The 22,247-nt window shown below is 47.6% G+C and overlaps 15 non-coding genes across 15 annotated transcripts; all 15 read right to left on the reverse strand.

Annotated features, from left to right (window-relative positions):
- Positions 1 to 749: 749 nt before the first annotated feature.
- On the reverse strand, positions 750 to 940 carry LOC142729870 (U2 spliceosomal RNA). The gene has a single exon (XR_012878560.1). It is a non-coding gene; the product is annotated as a U2 spliceosomal RNA (small nuclear RNA).
- A 1,288-nt stretch (positions 941 to 2,228) lies between these two features.
- On the reverse strand, positions 2,229 to 2,419 carry LOC142729871 (U2 spliceosomal RNA). The gene has a single exon (XR_012878561.1). It is a non-coding gene; the product is annotated as a U2 spliceosomal RNA (small nuclear RNA).
- Positions 2,420 to 3,711: 1,292 nt separating this feature from the next.
- On the reverse strand, positions 3,712 to 3,902 carry LOC142729873 (U2 spliceosomal RNA). The gene has a single exon (XR_012878563.1). It is a non-coding gene; the product is annotated as a U2 spliceosomal RNA (small nuclear RNA).
- Positions 3,903 to 5,210: 1,308 nt separating this feature from the next.
- Positions 5,211 to 5,401, reverse strand: LOC142729875 (U2 spliceosomal RNA). Its single transcript, XR_012878564.1, has one exon. It is a non-coding gene; the product is annotated as a U2 spliceosomal RNA (small nuclear RNA).
- Positions 5,402 to 6,713: 1,312 nt separating this feature from the next.
- LOC142729876 (U2 spliceosomal RNA) lies at positions 6,714 to 6,904 on the reverse strand. The gene has a single exon (XR_012878565.1). It is a non-coding gene; the product is annotated as a U2 spliceosomal RNA (small nuclear RNA).
- A 1,300-nt stretch (positions 6,905 to 8,204) lies between these two features.
- Positions 8,205 to 8,395, reverse strand: LOC142729877 (U2 spliceosomal RNA). Its single transcript, XR_012878566.1, has one exon. It is a non-coding gene; the product is annotated as a U2 spliceosomal RNA (small nuclear RNA).
- Positions 8,396 to 9,690: 1,295 nt separating this feature from the next.
- On the reverse strand, positions 9,691 to 9,881 carry LOC142729878 (U2 spliceosomal RNA). The gene has a single exon (XR_012878567.1). It is a non-coding gene; the product is annotated as a U2 spliceosomal RNA (small nuclear RNA).
- Positions 9,882 to 11,197: 1,316 nt separating this feature from the next.
- On the reverse strand, positions 11,198 to 11,388 carry LOC142729880 (U2 spliceosomal RNA). Its single transcript, XR_012878569.1, has one exon. It is a non-coding gene; the product is annotated as a U2 spliceosomal RNA (small nuclear RNA).
- A 1,280-nt stretch (positions 11,389 to 12,668) lies between these two features.
- LOC142729881 (U2 spliceosomal RNA) lies at positions 12,669 to 12,859 on the reverse strand. Its single transcript, XR_012878570.1, has one exon. It is a non-coding gene; the product is annotated as a U2 spliceosomal RNA (small nuclear RNA).
- Positions 12,860 to 14,167: 1,308 nt separating this feature from the next.
- On the reverse strand, positions 14,168 to 14,358 carry LOC142729882 (U2 spliceosomal RNA). Its single transcript, XR_012878571.1, has one exon. It is a non-coding gene; the product is annotated as a U2 spliceosomal RNA (small nuclear RNA).
- A 1,300-nt stretch (positions 14,359 to 15,658) lies between these two features.
- LOC142729883 (U2 spliceosomal RNA) lies at positions 15,659 to 15,849 on the reverse strand. Its single transcript, XR_012878572.1, has one exon. It is a non-coding gene; the product is annotated as a U2 spliceosomal RNA (small nuclear RNA).
- Positions 15,850 to 17,153: 1,304 nt separating this feature from the next.
- LOC142729884 (U2 spliceosomal RNA) lies at positions 17,154 to 17,344 on the reverse strand. The gene has a single exon (XR_012878573.1). It is a non-coding gene; the product is annotated as a U2 spliceosomal RNA (small nuclear RNA).
- A 1,296-nt stretch (positions 17,345 to 18,640) lies between these two features.
- LOC142729887 (U2 spliceosomal RNA) lies at positions 18,641 to 18,831 on the reverse strand. Its single transcript, XR_012878575.1, has one exon. It is a non-coding gene; the product is annotated as a U2 spliceosomal RNA (small nuclear RNA).
- A 1,316-nt stretch (positions 18,832 to 20,147) lies between these two features.
- Positions 20,148 to 20,338, reverse strand: LOC142729888 (U2 spliceosomal RNA). The gene has a single exon (XR_012878576.1). It is a non-coding gene; the product is annotated as a U2 spliceosomal RNA (small nuclear RNA).
- Positions 20,339 to 21,634: 1,296 nt separating this feature from the next.
- Positions 21,635 to 21,825, reverse strand: LOC142729889 (U2 spliceosomal RNA). The gene has a single exon (XR_012878577.1). It is a non-coding gene; the product is annotated as a U2 spliceosomal RNA (small nuclear RNA).
- Between the last annotated feature and the right edge of the window lie 422 nt (positions 21,826 to 22,247).

The raw sequence follows: 22,247 nt of genomic DNA on the forward strand, positions 1-22,247 counted from the left end.
AACAGCCGGCCGCCAGGCTGTCTTTTTTTTGCACAGCTAGTTGCCTCCAGGAGGCCACAAGAGGGAGACAAGGGACTGCAAAATGGAAAATAGGCATCCACCAACTTTACAGACAACTTCTCCTTGCTCCTACAACCTCCATCCTTGCACAGTTTGTTATTCTTCTAGGTAACATAGTAACAAATCCAAATTGCTGCTCTCTTTGTAGGCAAGCAAGGCTTTGTTGCAACTGCAATTCTTACTTCTTCTTGAAATGTAGGGACGACAGTACATTCCATCACATCCATCTAGTGTACACAGGTAGGTCCATTGTGGCGGGCAGGCGAGCGGGCGGGCTGCTTTATTGGCTGTTTGCTGTTCCCCTACTCCACTCCACTATTTGACTGTTGTGCTGCATCAATCAATCAATCAATCAATCAATCAATCAATCAATCAATCAATCAATCAATCAGTGGCTGGCTCAGGTGCAGCTCTTTAACTTACCTAAAAGGGAGGGCGGAGAGAAGACAAGGAAGGTGAATGAGGTGTTCCAATGTGAAATGCCGGAAACACAGAAACACAGACGACACACAACAAGAGGTGGCAATCTATTCATTAATTGCATTTAATCAATGAGCTCATTATCACTCATGCATTGTCCAACAGGTGTTGAAATAATGGGATTAAAAGGGGAGATCCCTTCAGAAAGACAGAAACAATAGCAAAGACAAAAAACACTTTTGGAATCTGCTTTTAGTCAACACATAAGGAAAGGGTGCACCGGTCCTGGAAATACTGCAATACCAGGTCAATGCGTGGAGTGGACAGAGCAAGCTCTATTTCCATCTCCCTGTTCTAAAAATCCATTTAATATATGGTCCCCAGATAGGGGACGTATCAGATATTAAACTGATAAGAACAGATACTACACTTGATCTTAGCCAAAAGGCCGAGAAGCGATAACCCGAACGGGCCGCGCGTTGCCCGAGCCTGCCCGATACTGCTGTTCAGCCCTTGCAGCGATTCAGCCTACTTCTAGGCAATTCCATGGGGCCCTGCAGGCTCACACACTCACAGCTACACGGGAGGTGAATAAAGGCCGGAGAGGAAGCCAGACAGGATTTGCTTCTTTTGCTTGCACCACAATGCAGTGCTGAAAGAGGAGGAATCTACATAAAAACGCCTTCCTGGCAACGCCCAAATTCCCTGCTGCCATGCAGATAAACACTGGCAGCGGCAGCAAGTGCATGCCCACAGCCACCCCTTGTTCCTTCACACCTTGTATCAGCTGTAATCCAGTCCAGTCCAGTGCTGCCTGCTGAGCAGCACTGACCAACACTGCCTGGGCCCAGGCTTTTATCTCTGAGGCCCCATTATGATGTCAGAAAGCTGGCTCTGGAATCCTGAGGGCTCCACTATGACACGTGCAAAGTTCCGTCTGAACTTTATATAAGACGGTGAGGCTCAGTCAGTCACTCAGTGTTGCCTGAGAGGGCAACACTGCAACAGCCGGCCGCCAGGCTGTCTTTTTTTTGCACAGCTAGTTGCCTCCAGGAGGCCACAAGAGGGAGACAAGGGACTGCAAAATGGAAAATAGGCATCCACCAACTTTACAGACAACTTCTCCTTGCTCCTACAACCTCCATCCTTGCACAGTTTGTTATTCTTCTAGGTAACATAGTAACAAATCCAAATTGCTGCTCTCTTTGTAGGCAAGCAAGGCTTTGTTGCAATTGCAATTCTTACTTCTTCTTGAAATGTAGGGACGACAGTACATTCCATCACATCCATCTAGTGTACACAGGTAGGTCCATTGTGGCGGGCAGGCGAGCGGGCGGGCTGCTTTATTGGCTGTTTGCTGTTCCCCTACTCCACTCCACTATTTGACTGTTGTGCTGCATCAATCAATCAATCAATCAATCAATCAATCAATCAATCAATCAATCAATCAGTGGCTGGCTCAGGTGCAGCTCTTTAACTTACCTAAAAGGGAGGGCGGAGAGAAGACAAGGAAGGTGAATGAGGTGTTCCAATGTGAAATGCCGGAAACACAGAAACACAGACGACACACAACAAGAGGTGGCAATCTATTCATTAATTGCATTTAATCAATGAGCTCATTATCACTCATGCATTGTCCAACAGGTGTTGAAATAATGGGATTAAAAGGGGAGATCCCTTCAGAAAGACAGAAACAATAGCAAAGACAAAAAACACTTTTGGAATCTGCTTTTAGTCAACACATAAGGAAAGGGTGCACCGGTCCTGGAAATACTGCAATACCAGGTCAATGCGTGGAGTGGACAGAGCAAGCTCTATTTCCATCTCCCTGTTCTAAAAATCCATTTAATATATGGTCCCCAGATAGGGGACGTATCAGATATTAAACTGATAAGAACAGATACTACACTTGATCTTAGCCAAAAGGCCGAGAAGCGATAACCCGAACGGGCCGCGCGTTGCCCGAGCCTGCCCGATACTGCTGTTCAGCCCTTCCAGCGATTCAGCCTACTTCTAGGCAATTCCATGGGGCCCTGCAGGCTCACACACTCACAGCTACACGGGAGGTGAATAAAGGCCGGAGAGGAAGCCAGACAGGATTTGCTTCTTTTGCTTGCACCACAATGCAGTGCTGAAAGAGGAGGAATCTACATAAAAACGCCTTCCTGGCAACGCCCAAATGCCCTGCTGCCATGCAGATAAACACTGGCAGCGGCAGCAAGTGCATGCCCACAGCCACCCCTTGTTCCTTCACACCTTGTATCAGCTGTAATCCAGTCCAGTCCAGTGCTGCCTGCTGAGCAGCACTGACCAACACTGCCTGGGCCCAGGCTTTTATCTCTGAGGCCCCATTATGATGTCAGAAAGCTGGCTCTGGAATCCTGAGGGCTCCACTATGACACGTGCAAAGTTCCGTCTGAACTTTATATAAGACGGTGAGGCTCAGTCAGTCACTCAGTGTTGCCTGAGAGGGCAACACTGCAACAGCCGGCCGCCAGGCTGTCTTTTTTTTGCACAGCTAGTTGCCTCCAGGAGGCCACAAGAGGGAGACAAGGGACTGCAAAATGGAAAATAGGCATCCACCAACTTTACAGACAACTTCTCCTTGCTCCTACAACCTCCATCCTTGCACAGTTTGTTATTCTTCTAGGTAACATAGTAACAAATCCAAATTGCTGCTCTCTTTGTAGGCAAGCAAGGCTTTGTTGCAACTGCAATTCTTACTTCTTCTTGAAATGTAGGGACGACAGTACATTCCATCACATCCATCTAGTGTACACAGGTAGGTCCATTGTGGCGGGCAGGCGAGCGGGCGGGCTGCTTTATTGGCTGTTTGCTGTTCCCCTACTCCACTCCACTATTTGACTGTTGTGCTGCATCAATCAATCAATCAATCAATCAATCAATCAATCAATCAATCAATCAATCAATCAGTGGCTGGCTCAGGTGCAGCTCTTTAACTTACCTAAAAGGGAGGGCGGAGAGAAGACAAGGAAGGTGAATGAGGTGTTCCAATGTGAAATGCCGGAAACACAGAAACACAGACGACACACAACAAGAGGTGGCAATCTATTCATTAATTGCATTTAATCAATGAGCTCATTATCACTCATGCATTGTCCAACAGGTGTTGAAATAATGGGATTAAAAGGGGAGATCCCTTCAGAAAGACAGAAACAATAGCAAAGACAAAAAACACTTTTGGAATCTGCTTTTAGTCAACACATAAGGAAAGGGTGCACCGGTCCTGGAAATACTGCAATACCAGGTCAATGCGTGGAGTGGACAGAGCAAGCTCTATTTCCATCTCCCTGTTCTAAAAATCCATTTAATATATGGTCCCCAGATAGGGGACGTATCAGATATTAAACTGATAAGAACAGATACTACACTTGATCTTAGCCAAAAGGCCGAGAAGCGATAACCCGAACGGGCCGCGCGTTGCCCGAGCCTGCCCGATACTGCTGTTCAGCCCTTGCAGCGATTCAGCCTACTTCTAGGCAATTCCATGGGGCCCTGCAGGCTCACACACTCACAGCTACACGGGAGGTGAATAAAGGCCGGAGAGGAAGCCAGACAGGATTTGCTTCTTTTGCTTGCACCACAATGCAGTGCTGAAAGAGGAGGAATCTACATAAAAACGCCTTCCTGGCAACGCCCAAATGCCCTGCTGCCATGCAGATAAACACTGGCAGCGGCAGCAAGTGCATGCCCACAGCCACCCCTTGTTCCTTCACACCTTGTATCAGCTGTAATCCAGTCCAGTCCAGTGCTGCCTGCTGAGCAGCACTGACCAACACTGCCTGGGCCCAGGCTTTTATCTCTGAGGCCCCATTATGATGTCAGAAAGCTGGCTCTGGAATCCTGAGGGCTCCACTATGACACGTGCAAAGTTCCGTCTGAACTTTATATAAGACGGTGAGGCTCAGTCAGTCACTCAGTGTTGCCTGAGAGGGCAACACTGCAACAGCCGGCCGCCAGGCTGTCTTTTTTTTGCACAGCTAGTTGCCTCCAGGAGGCCACAAGAGGGAGACAAGGGACTGCAAAATGGAAAATAGGCATCCACCAACTTTACAGACAACTTCTCCTTGCTCCTACAACCTCCATCCTTGCACAGTTTGTTATTCTTCTAGGTAACATAGTAACAAATCCAAATTGCTGCTCTCTTTGTAGGCAAGCAAGGCTTTGTTGCAACTGCAATTCTTACTTCTTCTTGAAATGTAGGGACAACAGTACATTCCATCACATCCATCTAGTGTACACAGGTAGGTCCATTGTGGCGGGCAGGCGAGCGGGCGGGCTGCTTTATTGGCTGTTTGCTGTTCCCCTACTCCACTCCACTATTTGACTGTTGTGCTGCATCAATCAATCAATCAATCAATCAATCAATCAATCAATCAATCAATCAATCAATCAAGCAATCAATCAATCAGTGGCTGGCTCAGGTGCAGCTCTTTAACTTACCTAAAAGGGAGGGCGGAGAGAAGACAAGGAAGGTGAATGAGGTGTTCCAATGTGAAATGCCGGAAACACAGAAACACAGACGACACACAACAAGAGGTGGCAATCTATTCATTAATTGCATTTAATCAATGAGCTCATTATCACTCATGCATTGTCCAACAGGTGTTGAAATAATGGGATTAAAAGGGGAGATCCCTTCAGAAAGACAGAAACAATAGCAAAGACAAAAAACACTTTTGGAATCTGCTTTTAGTCAACACATAAGGAAAGGGTGCACCGGTCCTGGAAATACTGCAATACCAGGTCAATGCGTGGAGTGGACAGAGCAAGCTCTATTTCCATCTCCCTGTTCTAAAAATCCATTTAATATATGGTCCCCAGATAGGGGACGTATCAGATATTAAACTGATAAGAACAGATACTACACTTGATCTTAGCCAAAAGGCCGAGAAGCGATAACCCGAACGGGCCGCGCGTTGCCCGAGCCTGCCCGATACTGCTGTTCAGCCCTTCCAGCGATTCAGCCTACTTCTAGGCAATTCCATGGGGCCCTGCAGGCTCACACACTCACAGCTACACGGGAGGTGAATAAAGGCCGGAGAGGAAGCCAGACAGGATTTGCTTCTTTTGCTTGCACCACAATGCAGTGCTGAAAGAGGAGGAATCTACATAAAAACGCCTTCCTGGCAACGCCCAAATGCCCTGCTGCCATGCAGATAAACACTGGCAGCGGCAGCAAGTGCATGCCCACAGCCACCCCTTGTTCCTTCACACCTTGTATCAGCTGTAATCCAGTCCAGTCCAGTGCTGCCTGCTGAGCAGCACTGACCAACACTGCCTGGGCCCAGGCTTTTATCTCTGAGGCCCCATTATGATGTCAGAAAGCTGGCTCTGGAATCCTGAGGGCTCCACTATGACACGTGCAAAGTTCCGTCTGAACTTTATATAAGACGGTGAGGCTCAGTCAGTCACTCAGTGTTGCCTGAGAGGGCAACACTGCAACAGCCGGCCGCCAGGCTGTCTTTTTTTTGCACAGCTAGTTGCCTCCAGGAGGCCACAAGAGGGAGACAAGGGACTGCAAAATGGAAAATAGGCATCCACCAACTTTACAGACAACTTCTCCTTGCTCCTACAACCTCCATCCTTGCACAGTTTGTTATTCTTCTAGGTAACATAGTAACAAATCCAAATTGCTGCTCTCTTTGTAGGCAAGCAAGGCTTTGTTGCAACTGCAATTCTTACTTCTTCTTGAAATGTAGGGACGACAGTACATTCCATCACATCCATCTAGTGTACACAGGTAGGTCCATTGTGGCGGGCAGGCGAGCGGGCGGGCTGCTTTATTGGCTGTTTGCTGTTCCCCTACTCCACTCCACTATTTGACTGTTGTGCTGCATCAATCAATCAATCAATCAATCAATCAATCAATCAATCAATCAATCAATCAATCAATCAATCAATCAATCAATCAGTGGCTGGCTCAGGTGCAGCTCTTTAACTTACCTAAAAGGGAGGGCGGAGAGAAGACAAGGAAGGTGAATGAGGTGTTCCAATGTGAAATGCCGGAAACACAGAAACACAGACGACACACAACAAGAGGTGGCAATCTATTCATTAATTGCATTTAATCAATGAGCTCATTATCACTCATGCATTGTCCAACAGGTGTTGAAATAATGGGATTAAAAGGGGAGATCCCTTCAGAAAGACAGAAACAATAGCAAAGACAAAAAACACTTTTGGAATCTGCTTTTAGTCAACACATAAGGAAAGGGTGCACCGGTCCTGGAAATACTGCAATACCAGGTCAATGCGTGGAGTGGACAGAGCAAGCTCTATTTCCATCTCCCTGTTCTAAAAATCCATTTAATATATGGTCCCCAGATAGGGGACGTATCAGATATTAAACTGATAAGAACAGATACTACACTTGATCTTAGCCAAAAGGCCGAGAAGCGATAACCCGAACGGGCCGCGCGTTGCCCGAGCCTGCCCGATACTGCTGTTCAGCCCTTGCAGCGATTCAGCCTACTTCTAGGCAATTCCATGGGGCCCTGCAGGCTCACACACTCACAGCTACACGGGAGGTGAATAAAGGCCGGAGAGGAAGCCAGACAGGATTTGCTTCTTTTGCTTGCACCACAATGCAGTGCTGAAAGAGGAGGAATCTACATAAAAACGCCTTCCTGGCAACGCCCAAATGCCCTGCTGCCATGCAGATAAACACTGGCAGCGGCAGCAAGTGCATGCCCACAGCCACCCCTTGTTCCTTCACACCTTGTATCAGCTGTAATCCAGTCCAGTCCAGTGCTGCCTGCTGAGCAGCACTGACCAACACTGCCTGGGCCCAGGCTTTTATCTCTGAGGCCCCATTATGATGTCAGAAAGCTGGCTCTGGAATCCTGAGGGCTCCACTATGACACGTGCAAAGTTCCGTCTGAACTTTATATAAGACGGTGAGGCTCAGTCAGTCACTCAGTGTTGCCTGAGAGGGCAACACTGCAACAGCCGGCCGCCAGGCTGTCTTTTTTTTGCACAGCTAGTTGCCTCCAGGAGGCCACAAGAGGGAGACAAGGGACTGCAAAATGGAAAATAGGCATCCACCAACTTTACAGACAACTTCTCCTTGCTCCTACAACCTCCATCCTTGCACAGTTTGTTATTCTTCTAGGTAACATAGTAACAAATCCAAATTGCTGCTCTCTTTGTAGGCAAGCAAGGCTTTGTTGCAACTGCAATTCTTACTTCTTCTTGAAATGTAGGGACGACAGTACATTCCATCACATCCATCTAGTGTACACAGGTAGGTCCATTGTGGCGGGCAGGCGAGCGGGCGGGCTGCTTTATTGGCTGTTTGCTGTTCCCCTACTCCACTCCACTATTTGACTGTTGTGCTGCATCAATCAATCAATCAATCAATCAATCAATCAATCAATCAATCAATCAAGCAATCAATCAATCAGTGGCTGGCTCAGGTGCAGCTCTTTAACTTACCTAAAAGGGAGGGCGGAGAGAAGACAAGGAAGGTGAATGAGGTGTTCCAATGTGAAATGCCGGAAACACAGAAACACAGACGACACACAACAAGAGGTGGCAATCTATTCATTAATTGCATTTAATCAATGAGCTCATTATCACTCATGCATTGTCCAACAGGTGTTGAAATAATGGGATTAAAAGGGGAGATCCCTTCAGAAAGACAGAAACAATAGCAAAGACAAAAAACACTTTTGGAATCTGCTTTTAGTCAACACATAAGGAAAGGGTGCACCGGTCCTGGAAATACTGCAATACCAGGTCAATGCGTGGAGTGGACAGAGCAAGCTCTATTTCCATCTCCCTGTTCTAAAAATCCATTTAATATATGGTCCCCAGATAGGGGACGTATCAGATATTAAACTGATAAGAACAGATACTACACTTGATCTTAGCCAAAAGGCCGAGAAGCGATAACCCGAACGGGCCGCGCGTTGCCCGAGCCTGCCCGATACTGCTGTTCAGCCCTTGCAGCGATTCAGCCTACTTCTAGGCAATTCCATGGGGCCCTGCAGGCTCACACACTCACAGCTACACGGGAGGTGAATAAAGGCCGGAGAGGAAGCCAGACAGGATTTGCTTCTTTTGCTTGCACCACAATGCAGTGCTGAAAGAGGAGGAATCTACATAAAAACGCCTTCCTGGCAACGCCCAAATGCCCTGCTGCCATGCAGATAAACACTGGCAGCGGCAGCAAGTGCATGCCCACAGCCACCCCTTGTTCCTTCACACCTTGTATCAGCTGTAATCCAGTCCAGTCCAGTGCTGCCTGCTGAGCAGCACTGACCAACACTGCCTGGGCCCAGGCTTTTATCTCTGAGGCCCCATTATGATGTCAGAAAGCTGGCTCTGGAATCCTGAGGGCTCCACTATGACACGTGCAAAGTTCCGTCTGAACTTTATATAAGACGGTGAGGCTCAGTCAGTCACTCAGTGTTGCCTGAGAGGGCAACACTGCAACAGCCGGCCGCCAGGCTGTCTTTATTTGCACAGCTAGTTGCCTCCAGGAGGCCACAAGAGGGAGACAAGGGACTGCAAAATGGAAAATAGGCATCCACCAACTTTACAGACAACTTCTCCTTGCTCCTACAACCTCCATCCTTGCACAGTTTGTTATTCTTCTAGGTAACATAGTAACAAATCCAAATTGCTGCTCTCTTTGTAGGCAAGCAAGGCTTTGTTGCAACTGCAATTCTTACTTCTTCTTGAAATGTAGGGACGACAGTACATTCCATCACATCCATCTAGTGTACACAGGTAGGTCCATTGTGGCGGGCAGGCGAGCGGGCGGGCTGCTTTATTGGCTGTTTGCTGTTCCCCTACTCCACTCCACTATTTGACTGTTGTGCTGCATCAATCAATCAATCAATCAATCAATCAATCAATCAATCAATCAATCAATCAATCAATCAGTGGCTGGCTCAGGTGCAGCTCTTTAACTTACCTAAAAGGGAGGGCGGAGAGAAGACAAGGAAGGTGAATGAGGTGTTCCAATGTGAAATGCCGGAAACACAGAAACACAGACGACACACAACAAGAGGTGGCAATCTATTCATTAATTGCATTTAATCAATGAGCTCATTATCACTCATGCATTGTCCAACAGGTGTTGAAATAATGGGATTAAAAGGGGAGATCCCTTCAGAAAGACAGAAACAATAGCAAAGACAAAAAACACTTTTGGAATCTGCTTTTAGTCAACACATAAGGAAAGGGTGCACCGGTCCTGGAAATACTGCAATACCAGGTCAATGCGTGGAGTGGACAGAGCAAGCTCTATTTCCATCTCCCTGTTCTAAAAATCCATTTAATATATGGTCCCCAGATAGGGGACGTATCAGATATTAAACTGATAAGAACAGATACTACACTTGATCTTAGCCAAAAGGCCGAGAAGCGATAACCCGAACGGGCCGCGCGTTGCCCGAGCCTGCCCGATACTGCTGTTCAGCCCTTGCAGCGATTCAGCCTACTTCTAGGCAATTCCATGGGGCCCTGCAGGCTCACACACTCACAGCTACACGGGAGGTGAATAAAGGCCGGAGAGGAAGCCAGACAGGATTTGCTTCTTTTGCTTGCACCACAATGCAGTGCTGAAAGAGGAGGAATCTACATAAAAACGCCTTCCTGGCAACGCCCAAATGCCCTGCTGCCATGCAGACAAACACTGGCAGCGGCAGCAAGTGCATGCCCACAGCCACCCCTTGTTCCTTCACACCTTGTATCAGCTGTAATCCAGTCCAGTCCAGTGCTGCCTGCTGAGCAGCACTGACCAACACTGCCTGGGCCCAGGCTTTTATCTCTGAGGCCCCATTATGATGTCAGAAAGCTGGCTCTGGAATCCTGAGGGCTCCACTATGACACGTGCAAAGTTCCGTCTGAACTTTATATAAGACGGTGAGGCTCAGTCAGTCACTCAGTGTTGCCTGAGAGGGCAACACTGCAACAGCCGGCCGCCAGGCTGTCTTTTTTTTGCACAGCTAGTTGCCTCCAGGAGGCCACAAGAGGGAGACAAGGGACTGCAAAATGGAAAATAGGCATCCACCAACTTTACAGACAACTTCTCCTTGCTCCTACAACCTCCATCCTTGCACAGTTTGTTATTCTTCTAGGTAACATAGTAACAAATCCAAATTGCTGCTCTCTTTGTAGGCAAGCAAGGCTTTGTTGCAACTGCAATTCTTACTTCTTCTTGAAATGTAGGGACGACAGTACATTCCATCACATCCATCTAGTGTACACAGGTAGGTCCATTGTGGCGGGCAGGCGAGCGGGCGGGCTGCTTTATTGGCTGTTTGCTGTTCCCCTACTCCACTCCACTATTTGACTGTTGTGCTGCATCAATCAATCAATCAATCAATCAATCAATCAATCAATCAATCAATCAATCAATCAATCAATCAATCAATCAATCAATCAGTGGCTGGCTCAGGTGCAGCTCTTTAACTTACCTAAAAGGGAGGGCGGAGAGAAGACAAGGAAGGTGAATGAGGTGTTCCAATGTGAAATGCCGGAAACACAGAAACACAGACGACACACAACAAGAGGTGGCAATCTATTCATTAATTGCATTTAATCAATGAGCTCATTATCACTCATGCATTGTCCAACAGGTGTTGAAATAATGGGATTAAAAGGGGAGATCCCTTCAGAAAGACAGAAACAATAGCAAAGACAAAAAACACTTTTGGAATCTGCTTTTAGTCAACACATAAGGAAAGGGTGCACCGGTCCTGGAAATACTGCAATACCAGGTCAATGCGTGGAGTGGACAGAGCAAGCTCTATTTCCATCTCCCTGTTCTAAAAATCCATTTAATATATGGTCCCCAGATAGGGGACGTATCAGATATTAAACTGATAAGAACAGATACTACACTTGATCTTAGCCAAAAGGCCGAGAAGCGATAACCCGAACGGGCCGCGCGTTGCCCGAGCCTGCCCGATACTGCTGTTCAGCCCTTGCAGCGATTCAGCCTACTTCTAGGCAATTCCATGGGGCCCTGCAGGCTCACACACTCACAGCTACACGGGAGGTGAATAAAGGCCGGAGAGGAAGCCAGACAGGATTTGCTTCTTTTGCTTGCACCACAATGCAGTGCTGAAAGAGGAGGAATCTACATAAAAACGCCTTCCTGGCAACGCCCAAATGCCCTGCTGCCATGCAGATAAACACTGGCAGCGGCAGCAAGTGCATGCCCACAGCCACCCCTTGTTCCTTCACACCTTGTATCAGCTGTAATCCAGTCCAGTCCAGTGCTGCCTGCTGAGCAGCACTGACCAACACTGCCTGGGCCCAGGCTTTTATCTCTGAGGCCCCATTATGATGTCAGAAAGCTGGCTCTGGAATCCTGAGGGCTCCACTATGACACGTGCAAAGTTCCGTCTGAACTTTATATAAGACGGTGAGGCTCAGTCAGTCACTCAGTGTTGCCTGAGAGGGCAACACTGCAACAGCCGGCCGCCAGGCTGTCTTTTTTTTGCACAGCTAGTTGCCTCCAGGAGGCCACAAGAGGGAGACAAGGGACTGCAAAATGGAAAATAGGCATCCACCAACTTTACAGACAACTTCTCCTTGCTCCTACAACCTCCATCCTTGCACAGTTTGTTATTCTTCTAGGTAACATAGTAACAAATCCAAATTGCTGCTCTCTTTGTAGGCAAGCAAGGCTTTGTTGCAACTGCAATTCTTACTTCTTCTTGAAATGTAGGGACGACAGTACATTCCATCACATCCATCTAGTGTACACAGGTAGGTCCATTGTGGCGGGCAGGCGAGCGGGCGGGCTGCTTTATTGGCTGTTTGCTGTTCCCCTACTCCACTCCACTATTTGACTGTTGTGCTGCATCAATCAATCAATCAATCAATCAATCAATCAATCAATCAATCAGTGGCTGGCTCAGGTGCAGCTCTTTAACTTACCTAAAAGGGAGGGCGGAGAGAAGACAAGGAAGGTGAATGAGGTGTTCCAATGTGAAATGCCGGAAACACAGAAACACAGACAACACACAACAAGAGGTGGCAATCTATTCATTAATTGCATTTAATCAATGAGCTCATTATCACTCATGCATTGTCCAACAGGTGTTGAAATAATGGGATTAAAAGGGGAGATCCCTTCAGAAAGACAGAAACAATAGCAAAGACAAAAAACACTTTTGGAATCTGCTTTTAGTCAACACATAAGGAAAGGGTGCACCGGTCCTGGAAATACTGCAATACCAGGTCAATGCGTGGAGTGGACAGAGCAAGCTCTATTTCCATCTCCCTGTTCTAAAAATCCATTTAATATATGGTCCCCAGATAGGGGACGTATCAGATATTAAACTGATAAGAACAGATACTACACTTGATCTTAGCCAAAAGGCCGAGAAGCGATAACCCGAACGGGCCGCGCGTTGCCCGAGCCTGCCCGATACTGCTGTTCAGCCCTTGCAGCGATTCAGCCTACTTCTAGGCAATTCCATGGGGCCCTGCAGGCTCACACACTCACAGCTACACGGGAGGTGAATAAAGGCCGGAGAGGAAGCCAGACAGGATTTGCTTCTTTTGCTTGCACCACAATGCAGTGCTGAAAGAGGAGGAATCTACATAAAAACGCCTTCCTGGCAACGCCCAAATTCCCTGCTGCCATGCAGATAAACACTGGCAGCGGCAGCAAGTGCATGCCCACAGCCACCCCTTGTTCCTTCACACCTTGTATCAGCTGTAATCCAGTCCAGTCCAGTGCTGCCTGCTGAGCAGCACTGACCAACACTGCCTGGGCCCAGGCTTTTATCTCTGAGGCCCCATTATGATGTCAGAAAGCTGGCTCTGGAATCCTGAGGGCTCCACTATGACACGTGCAAAGTTCCGTCTGAACTTTATATAAGACGGTGAGGCTCAGTCAGTCACTCAGTGTTGCCTGAGAGGGCAACACTGCAACAGCCGGCCGCCAGGCTGTCTTTTTTTTGCACAGCTAGTTGCCTCCAGGAGGCCACAAGAGGGAGACAAGGGACTGCAAAATGGAAAATAGGCATCCACCAACTTTACAGACAACTTCTCCTTGCTCCTACAACCTCCATCCTTGCACAGTTTGTTATTCTTCTAGGTAACATAGTAACAAATCCAAATTGCTGCTCTCTTTGTAGGCAAGCAAGGCTTTGTTGCAACTGCAATTCTTACTTCTTCTTGAAATGTAGGGACGACAGTACATTCCATCACATCCATCTAGTGTACACAGGTAGGTCCATTGTGGCGGGCAGGCGAGCGGGCGGGCTGCTTTATTGGCTGTTTGCTGTTCCCCTACTCCACTCCACTATTTGACTGTTGTGCTGCATCAATCAATCAATCAATCAATCAATCAATCAATCAATCAATCAATCAATCAATCAATCAATCAATCAATCAGTGGCTGGCTCAGGTGCAGCTCTTTAACTTACCTAAAAGGGAGGGCGGAGAGAAGACAAGGAAGGTGAATGAGGTGTTCCAATGTGAAATGCCGGAAACACAGAAACACAGACGACACACAACAAGAGGTGGCAATCTATTCATTAATTGCATTTAATCAATGAGCTCATTATCACTCATGCATTGTCCAACAGGTGTTGAAATAATGGGATTAAAAGGGGAGATCCCTTCAGAAAGACAGAAACAATAGCAAAGACAAAAAACACTTTTGGAATCTGCTTTTAGTCAACACATAAGGAAAGGGTGCACCGGTCCTGGAAATACTGCAATACCAGGTCAATGCGTGGAGTGGACAGAGCAAGCTCTATTTCCATCTCCCTGTTCTAAAAATCCATTTAATATATGGTCCCCAGATAGGGGACGTATCAGATATTAAACTGATAAGAACAGATACTACACTTGATCTTAGCCAAAAGGCCGAGAAGCGATAACCCGAACGGGCCGCGCGTTGCCCGAGCCTGCCCGATACTGCTGTTCAGCCCTTCCAGCGATTCAGCCTACTTCTAGGCAATTCCATGGGGCCCTGCAGGCTCACACACTCACAGCTACACGGGAGGTGAATAAAGGCCGGAGAGGAAGCCAGACAGGATTTGCTTCTTTTGCTTGCACCACAATGCAGTGCTGAAAGAGGAGGAATCTACATAAAAACGCCTTCCTGGCAACGCCCAAATGCCCTGCTGCCATGCAGATAAACACTGGCAGCGGCAGCAAGTGCATGCCCACAGCCACCCCTTGTTCCTTCACACCTTGTATCAGCTGTAATCCAGTCCAGTCCAGTGCTGCCTGCTGAGCAGCACTGACCAACACTGCCTGGGCCCAGGCTTTTATCTCTGAGGCCCCATTATGATGTCAGAAAGCTGGCTCTGGAATCCTGAGGGCTCCACTATGACACGTGCAAAGTTCCGTCTGAACTTTATATAAGACGGTGAGGCTCAGTCAGTGACTCAGTGTTGCCTGAGAGGGCAACACTGCAACAGCCGGCCGCCAGGCTGTCTTTTTTTTGCACAGCTAGTTGCCTCCAGGAGGCCACAAGAGGGAGACAAGGGACTGCAAAATGGAAAATAGGCATCCACCAACTTTACAGACAACTTCTCCTTGCTCCTACAACCTCCATCCTTGCACAGTTTGTTATTCTTCTAGGTAACATAGTAACAAATCCAAATTGCTGCTCTCTTTGTAGGCAAGCAAGGCTTTGTTGCAACTGCAATTCTTACTTCTTCTTGAAATGTAGGGACGACAGTACATTCCATCACATCCATCTAGTGTACACAGGTAGGTCCATTGTGGCGGGCAGGCGAGCGGGCGGGCTGCTTTATTGGCTGTTTGCTGTTCCCCTACTCCACTCCACTATTTGACTGTTGTGCTGCATCAATCAATCAATCAATCAATCAATCAATCAATCAATCAATCAATCAATCAATCAATCAATCAGTGGCTGGCTCAGGTGCAGCTCTTTAACTTACCTAAAAGGGAGGGCGGAGAGAAGACAAGGAAGGTGAATGAGGTGTTCCAATGTGAAATGCCGGAAACACAGAAACACAGACGACACACAACAAGAGGTGGCAATCTATTCATTAATTGCATTTAATCAATGAGCTCATTATCACTCATGCATTGTCCAACAGGTGTTGAAATAATGGGATTAAAAGGGGAGATCCCTTCAGAAAGACAGAAACAATAGCAAAGACAAAAAACACTTTTCGAATCTGCTTTTAGTCAACACATAAGGAAAGGGTGCACCGGTCCTGGAAATACTGCAATACCAGGTCAATGCGTGGAGTGGACAGAGCAAGCTCTATTTCCATCTCCCTGTTCTAAAAATCCATTTAATATATGGTCCCCAGATAGGGGACGTATCAGATATTAAACTGATAAGAACAGATACTACACTTGATCTTAGCCAAAAGGCCGAGAAGCGATAACCCGAACGGGCCGCGCGTTGCCCGAGCCTGCCCGATACTGCTGTTCAGCCCTTGCAGCGATTCAGCCTACTTCTAGGCAATTCCATGGGGCCCTGCAGGCTCACACACTCACAGCTACACGGGAGGTGAATAAAGGCCGGAGAGGAAGCCAGACAGGATTTGCTTCTTTTGCTTGCACCACAATGCAGTGCTGAAAGAGGAGGAATCTACATAAAAACGCCTTCCTGGCAACGCCCAAATGCCCTGCTGCCATGCAGATAAACACTGGCAGCGGCAGCAAGTGCATGCCCACAGCCACCCCTTGTTCCTTCACACCTTGTATCAGCTGTAATCCAGTCCAGTCCAGTGCTGCCTGCTGAGCAGCACTGACCAACACTGCCTGGGCCCAGGCTTTTATCTCTGAGGCCCCATTATGATGTCAGAAAGCTGGCTCTGGAATCCTGAGGGCTCCACTATGACACGTGCAAAGTTCCGTCTGAACTTTATATAAGACGGTGAGGCTCAGTCAGTCACTCAGTGTTGCCTGAGAGGGCAACACTGCAACAGCCGGCCGCGAGGCTGTCTTTTTTTTGCACAGCTAGTTGCCTCCAGGAGGCCACAAGAGGGAGACAAGGGACTGCAAAATGGAAAATAGGCATCCACCAACTTTACAGACAACTTCTCCTTGCTCCTACAACCTCCATCCTTGCACAGTTTGTTATTCTTCTAGGTAACATAGTAACAAATCCAAATTGCTGCTCTCTTTGTAGGCAAGCAAGGCTTTGTTGCAACTGCAATTCTTACTTCTTCTTGAAATGTAGGGACGACAGTACATTCCATCACATCCATCTAGTGTACACAGGTAGGTCCATTGTGGCGGGCAGGCGAGCGGGCGGGCTGCTTTATTGGCTGTTTGCTGTTCCCCTACTCCACTCCACTATTTGACTGTTGTGCTGCATCAATCAATCAATCAATCAATCAATCAATCAATCAATCAATCAATCAATCAATCAATCAATCGATCAGTGGCTGGCTCAGGTGCAGCTCTTTAACTTACCTAAAAGGGAGGGCGGAGAGAAGACAAGGAAGGTGAATGAGGTGTTCCAATGTGAAATGCCGGAAACACAGAAACACAGACGACACACAACAAGAGGTGGCAATCTATTCATTAATTGCATTTAATCAATGAGCTCATTATCACTCATGCATTGTCCAACAGGTGTTGAAATAATGGGATTAAAAGGGGAGATCCCTTCAGAAAGACAGAAACAATAGCAAAGACAAAAAACACTTTTGGAATCTGCTTTTAGTCAACACATAAGGAAAGGGTGCACCGGTCCTGGAAATACTGCAATACCAGGTCAATGCGTGGAGTGGACAGAGCAAGCTCTATTTCCATCTCCCTGTTCTAAAAATCCATTTAATATATGGTCCCCAGATAGGGGACGTATCAGATATTAAACTGATAAGAACAGATACTACACTTGATCTTAGCCAAAAGGCCGAGAAGCGATAACCCGAACGGGCCGCGCGTTGCCCGAGCCTGCCCGATACTGCTGTTCAGCCCTTGCAGCGATTCAGCCTACTTCTAGGCAATTCCATGGGGCCCTGCAGGCTCACACACTCACAGCTACACGGGAGGTGAATAAAGGCCGGAGAGGAAGCCAGACAGGATTTGCTTCTTTTGCTTGCACCACAATGCAGTGCTGAAAGAGGAGGAATCTACATAAAAACGCCTTCCTGGCAACGCCCAAATGCCCTGCTGCCATGCAGATAAACACTGGCAGCGGCAGCAAGTGCATGCCCACAGCCACCCCTTGTTCCTTCACACCTTGTATCAGCTGTAATCCAGTCCAGTCCAGTGCTGCCTGCTGAGCAGCACTGACCAACACTGCCTGGGCCCAGGCTTTTATCTCTGAGGCCCCATTATGATGTCAGAAAGCTGGCTCTGGAATCCTGAGGGCTCCACTATGACACGTGCAAAGTTCCGTCTGAACTTTATATAAGACGGTGAGGCTCAGTCAGTCACTCAGTGTTGCCTGAGAGGGCAACACTGCAACAGCCGGCCGCCAGGCTGTCTTTTTTTTGCACAGCTAGTTGCCTCCAGGAGGCCACAAGAGGGAGACAAGGGACTGCAAAATGGAAAATAGGCATCCACCAACTTTACAGACAACTTCTCCTTGCTCCTACAACCTCCATCCTTGCACAGTTTGTTATTCTTCTAGGTAACATAGTAACAAATCCAAATTGCTGCTCTCTTTGTAGGCAAGCAAGGCTTTGTTGCAACTGCAATTCTTACTTCTTCTTGAAATGTAGGGACGACAGTACATTCCATCACATCCATCTAGTGTACACAGGTAGGTCCATTGTGGCGGGCAGGCGAGCGGGCGGGCTGCTTTATTGGCTGTTTGCTGTTCCCCTACTCCACTCCACTATTTGACTGTTGTGCTGCATCAATCAATCAATCAATCAATCAATCAATCAATCAATCAATCAATCAATCAATCAATCAGTGGCTGGCTCAGGTGCAGCTCTTTAACTTACCTAAAAGGGAGGGCGGAGAGAAGACAAGGAAGGTGAATGAGGTGTTCCAATGTGAAATGCCGGAAACACAGAAACACAGACGACACACAACAAGAGGTGGCAATCTATTCATTAATTGCATTTAATCAATGAGCTCATTATCACTCATGCATTGTCCAACAGGTGTTGAAATAATGGGATTAAAAGGGGAGATCCCTTCAGAAAGACAGAAACAATAGCAAAGACAAAAAACACTTTTGGAATCTGCTTTTAGTCAACACATAAGGAAAGGGTGCACCGGTCCTGGAAATACTGCAATACCAGGTCAATGCGTGGAGTGGACAGAGCAAGCTCTATTTCCATCTCCCTGTTCTAAAAATCCATTTAATATATGGTCCCCAGATAGGGGACGTATCAGATATTAAACTGATAAGAACAGATACTACACTTGATCTTAGCCAAAAGGCCGAGAAGCGATAACCCGAACGGGCCGCGCGTTGCCCGAGCCTGCCCGATACTGCTGTTCAGCCCTTGCAGCGATTCAGCCTACTTCTAGGCAATTCCATGGGGCCCTGCAGGCTCACACACTCACAGCTACACGGGAGGTGAATAAAGGCCGGAGAGGAAGCCAGACAGGATTTGCTTCTTTTGCTTGCACCACAATGCAGTGCTGAAAGAGGAGGAATCTACATAAAAACGCCTTCCTGGCAACGCCCAAATGCCCTGCTGCCATGCAGATAAACACTGGCAGCGGCAGCAAGTGCATGCCCACAGCCACCCCTTGTTCCTTCACACCTTGTATCAGCTGTAATCCAGTCCAGTCCAGTGCTGCCTGCTGAGCAGCACTGACCAACACTGCCTGGGCCCAGGCTTTTATCTCTGAGGCCCCATTATGATGTCAGAAAGCTGGCTCTGGAATCCTGAGGGCTCCACTATGACACGTGCAAAGTTCCGTCTGAACTTTATATAAGACGGTGAGGCTCAGTCAGTCACTCAGTGTTGCCTGAGAGGGCAACACTGCAACAGCCGGCCGCCAGGCTGTCTTTTTTTTGCACAGCTAGTTGCCTCCAGGAGGCCACAAGAGGGAGACAAGGGAATGCAAAATGGAAAATAGGCATCCACCAACTTTACAGACAACTTCTCCTTGCTCCTACAACCTCCATCCTTGCACAGTTTGTTATTCTTCTAGGTAACATAGTAACAAATCCAAATTGCTGCTCTCTTTGTAGGCAAGCAAGGCTTTGTTGCAACTGCAATTCTTACTTCTTCTTGAAATGTAGGGACGACAGTACATTCCATCACATCCATCTAGTGTACACAGGTAGGTCCATTGTGGCGGGCAGGCGAGCGGGCGGGCTGCTTTATTGGCTGTTTGCTGTTCCCCTACTCCACTCCACTATTTGACTGTTGTGCTGCATCAATCAATCAATCAATCAATCAATCAATCAATCAATCAATCAATCAATCAATCAATCAATCAATCAATCAATCAATCAGTGGCTGGCTCAGGTGCAGCTCTTTAACTTACCTAAAAGGGAGGGCGGAGAGAAGACAAGGAAGGTGAATGAGGTGTTCCAATGTGAAATGCCGGAAACACAGAAACACAGACGACACACAACAAGAGGTGGCAATCTATTCATTAATTGCATTTAATCAATGAGCTCATTATCACTCATGCATTGTCCAACAGGTGTTGAAATAATGGGATTAAAAGGGGAGATCCCTTCAGAAAGACAGAAACAATAGCAAAGACAAAAAACACTTTTGGAATCTGCTTTTAGTCAACACATAAGGAAAGGGTGCACCGGTCCTGGAAATACTGCAATACCAGGTCAATGCGTGGAGTGGACAGAGCAAGCTCTATTTCCATCTCCCTGTTCTAAAAATCCATTTAATATATGGTCCCCAGATAGGGGACGTATCAGATATTAAACTGATAAGAACAGATACTACACTTGATCTTAGCCAAAAGGCCGAGAAGCGATAACCCGAACGGGCCGCGCGTTGCCCGAGCCTGCCCGATACTGCTGTTCAGCCCTTGCAGCGATTCAGCCTACTTCTAGGCAATTCCATGGGGCCCTGCAGGCTCACACACTCACAGCTACACGGGAGGTGAATAAAGGCCGGAGAGGAAGCCAGACAGGATTTGCTTCTTTTGCTTGCACCACAATGCAGTGCTGAAAGAGGAGGAATCTACATAAAAACGCCTTCCTGGCAACGCCCAAATGCCCTGCTGCCATGCAGATAAACACTGGCAGCGGCAGCAAGTGCATGCCCACAGCCACCCCTTGTTCCTTCACACCTTGTATCAGCTGTAATCCAGTCCAGTCCAGTGCTGCCTGCTGAGCAGCACTGACCAACACTGCCTGGGCCCAGGCTTTTATCTCTGAGGCCCCATTATGATGTCAGAAAGCTGGCTCTGGAATCCTGAGGGCTCCACTATGACACGTGCAAAGTTCCGTCTGAACTTTATATAAGACGGTGAGGCTCAGTCAGTCACTCAGTGTTGCCTGAGAGGGCAACACTGCAACAGCCGGCCGCCAGGCTGTCTTTTTTTTGCACAGCTAGTTGCCTCCAGGAGGCCACAAGAGGGAGACAAGGGACTGCAAAATGGAAAATAGGCATCCACCAACTTTACAGACAACTTCTCCTTGCTCCTACAACCTCCATCCTTGCACAGTTTGTTATTCTTCTAGGTAACATAGTAACAAATCCAAATTGCTGCTCTCTTTGTAGGCAAGCAAGGCTTTGTTGCAACTGCAATTCTTACTTCTTCTTGAAATGTAGGGACGACAGTACATTCCATCACATCCATCTAGTGTACACAGGTAGGTCCATTGTGGCGGGCAGGCGAGCGGGCGGGCTGCTTTATTGGCTGTTTGCTGTTCCCCTACTCCACTCCACTATTTGACTGTTGTGCTGCATCAATCAATCAATCAATCAATCAATCAATCAATCAATCAATCAATCAATCAATCAATCAGTGGCTGGCTCAGGTGCAGCTCTTTAACTTACCTAAAAGGGAGGGCGGAGAGAAGACAAGGAAGGTGAATGAGGTGTTCCAATGTGAAATGCCGGAAACACAGAAACACAGACGACACACAACAAGAGGTGGCAATCTATTCATTAATTGCATTTAATCAATGAGCTCATTATCACTCATGCATTGTCCAACAGGTGTTGAAATAATGGGATTAAAAGGGGAGATCCCTTCAGAAAGACAGAAACAATAGCAAAGACAAAAAACACTTTTGGAATCTGCTTTTAGTCAACACATAAGGAAAGGGTGCACCGGTCCTGGAAATACTGCAATACCAGGTCAATGCGTGGAGTGGACAGAGCAAGCTCTATTTCCATCTCCCTGTTCTAAAAATCCATTTAATATATGGTCCCCAGATAGGGGACGTATCAGATATTAAACTGATAAGAACAGATACTACACTTGATCTTAGCCAAAAGGCCGAGAAGCGATAACCCGAACGGGCCGCGCGTTGCCCTAGCCTGCCCGATACTGCTGTTCAGCCCTTGCAGCGATTCAGCCTACTTCTAGGCAATTCCATGGGGCCCTGCAGGCTCACACACTCACAGCTACACGGGAGGTGAATAAAGGCCGGAGAGGAAGCCAGACAGGATTTGCTTCTTTTGCTTGCACCACAATGCAGTGCTGAAAGAGGAGGAATCTACATAAAAACGCCTTCCTGGCAACGCCCAAATGCCCTGCTGCCATGCAGATAAACACTGGCAGCGGCAGCAAGTGCATGCCCACAGCCACCCCTTGTTCCTTCACACCTTGTATCAGCTGTAATCCAGTCCAGTCCAGTGCTGCCTGCTGAGCAGCACTGACCAACACTGCCTGGGCCCAGGCTTTTATCTCTGAGGCCCCATTATGATGTC

Source organism: Rhinoderma darwinii, unplaced genomic scaffold (genome assembly GCF_050947455.1).
Source record: "Rhinoderma darwinii isolate aRhiDar2 unplaced genomic scaffold, aRhiDar2.hap1 Scaffold_737, whole genome shotgun sequence".
NCBI lineage: Eukaryota > Metazoa > Chordata > Amphibia > Anura > Rhinodermatidae > Rhinoderma > Rhinoderma darwinii.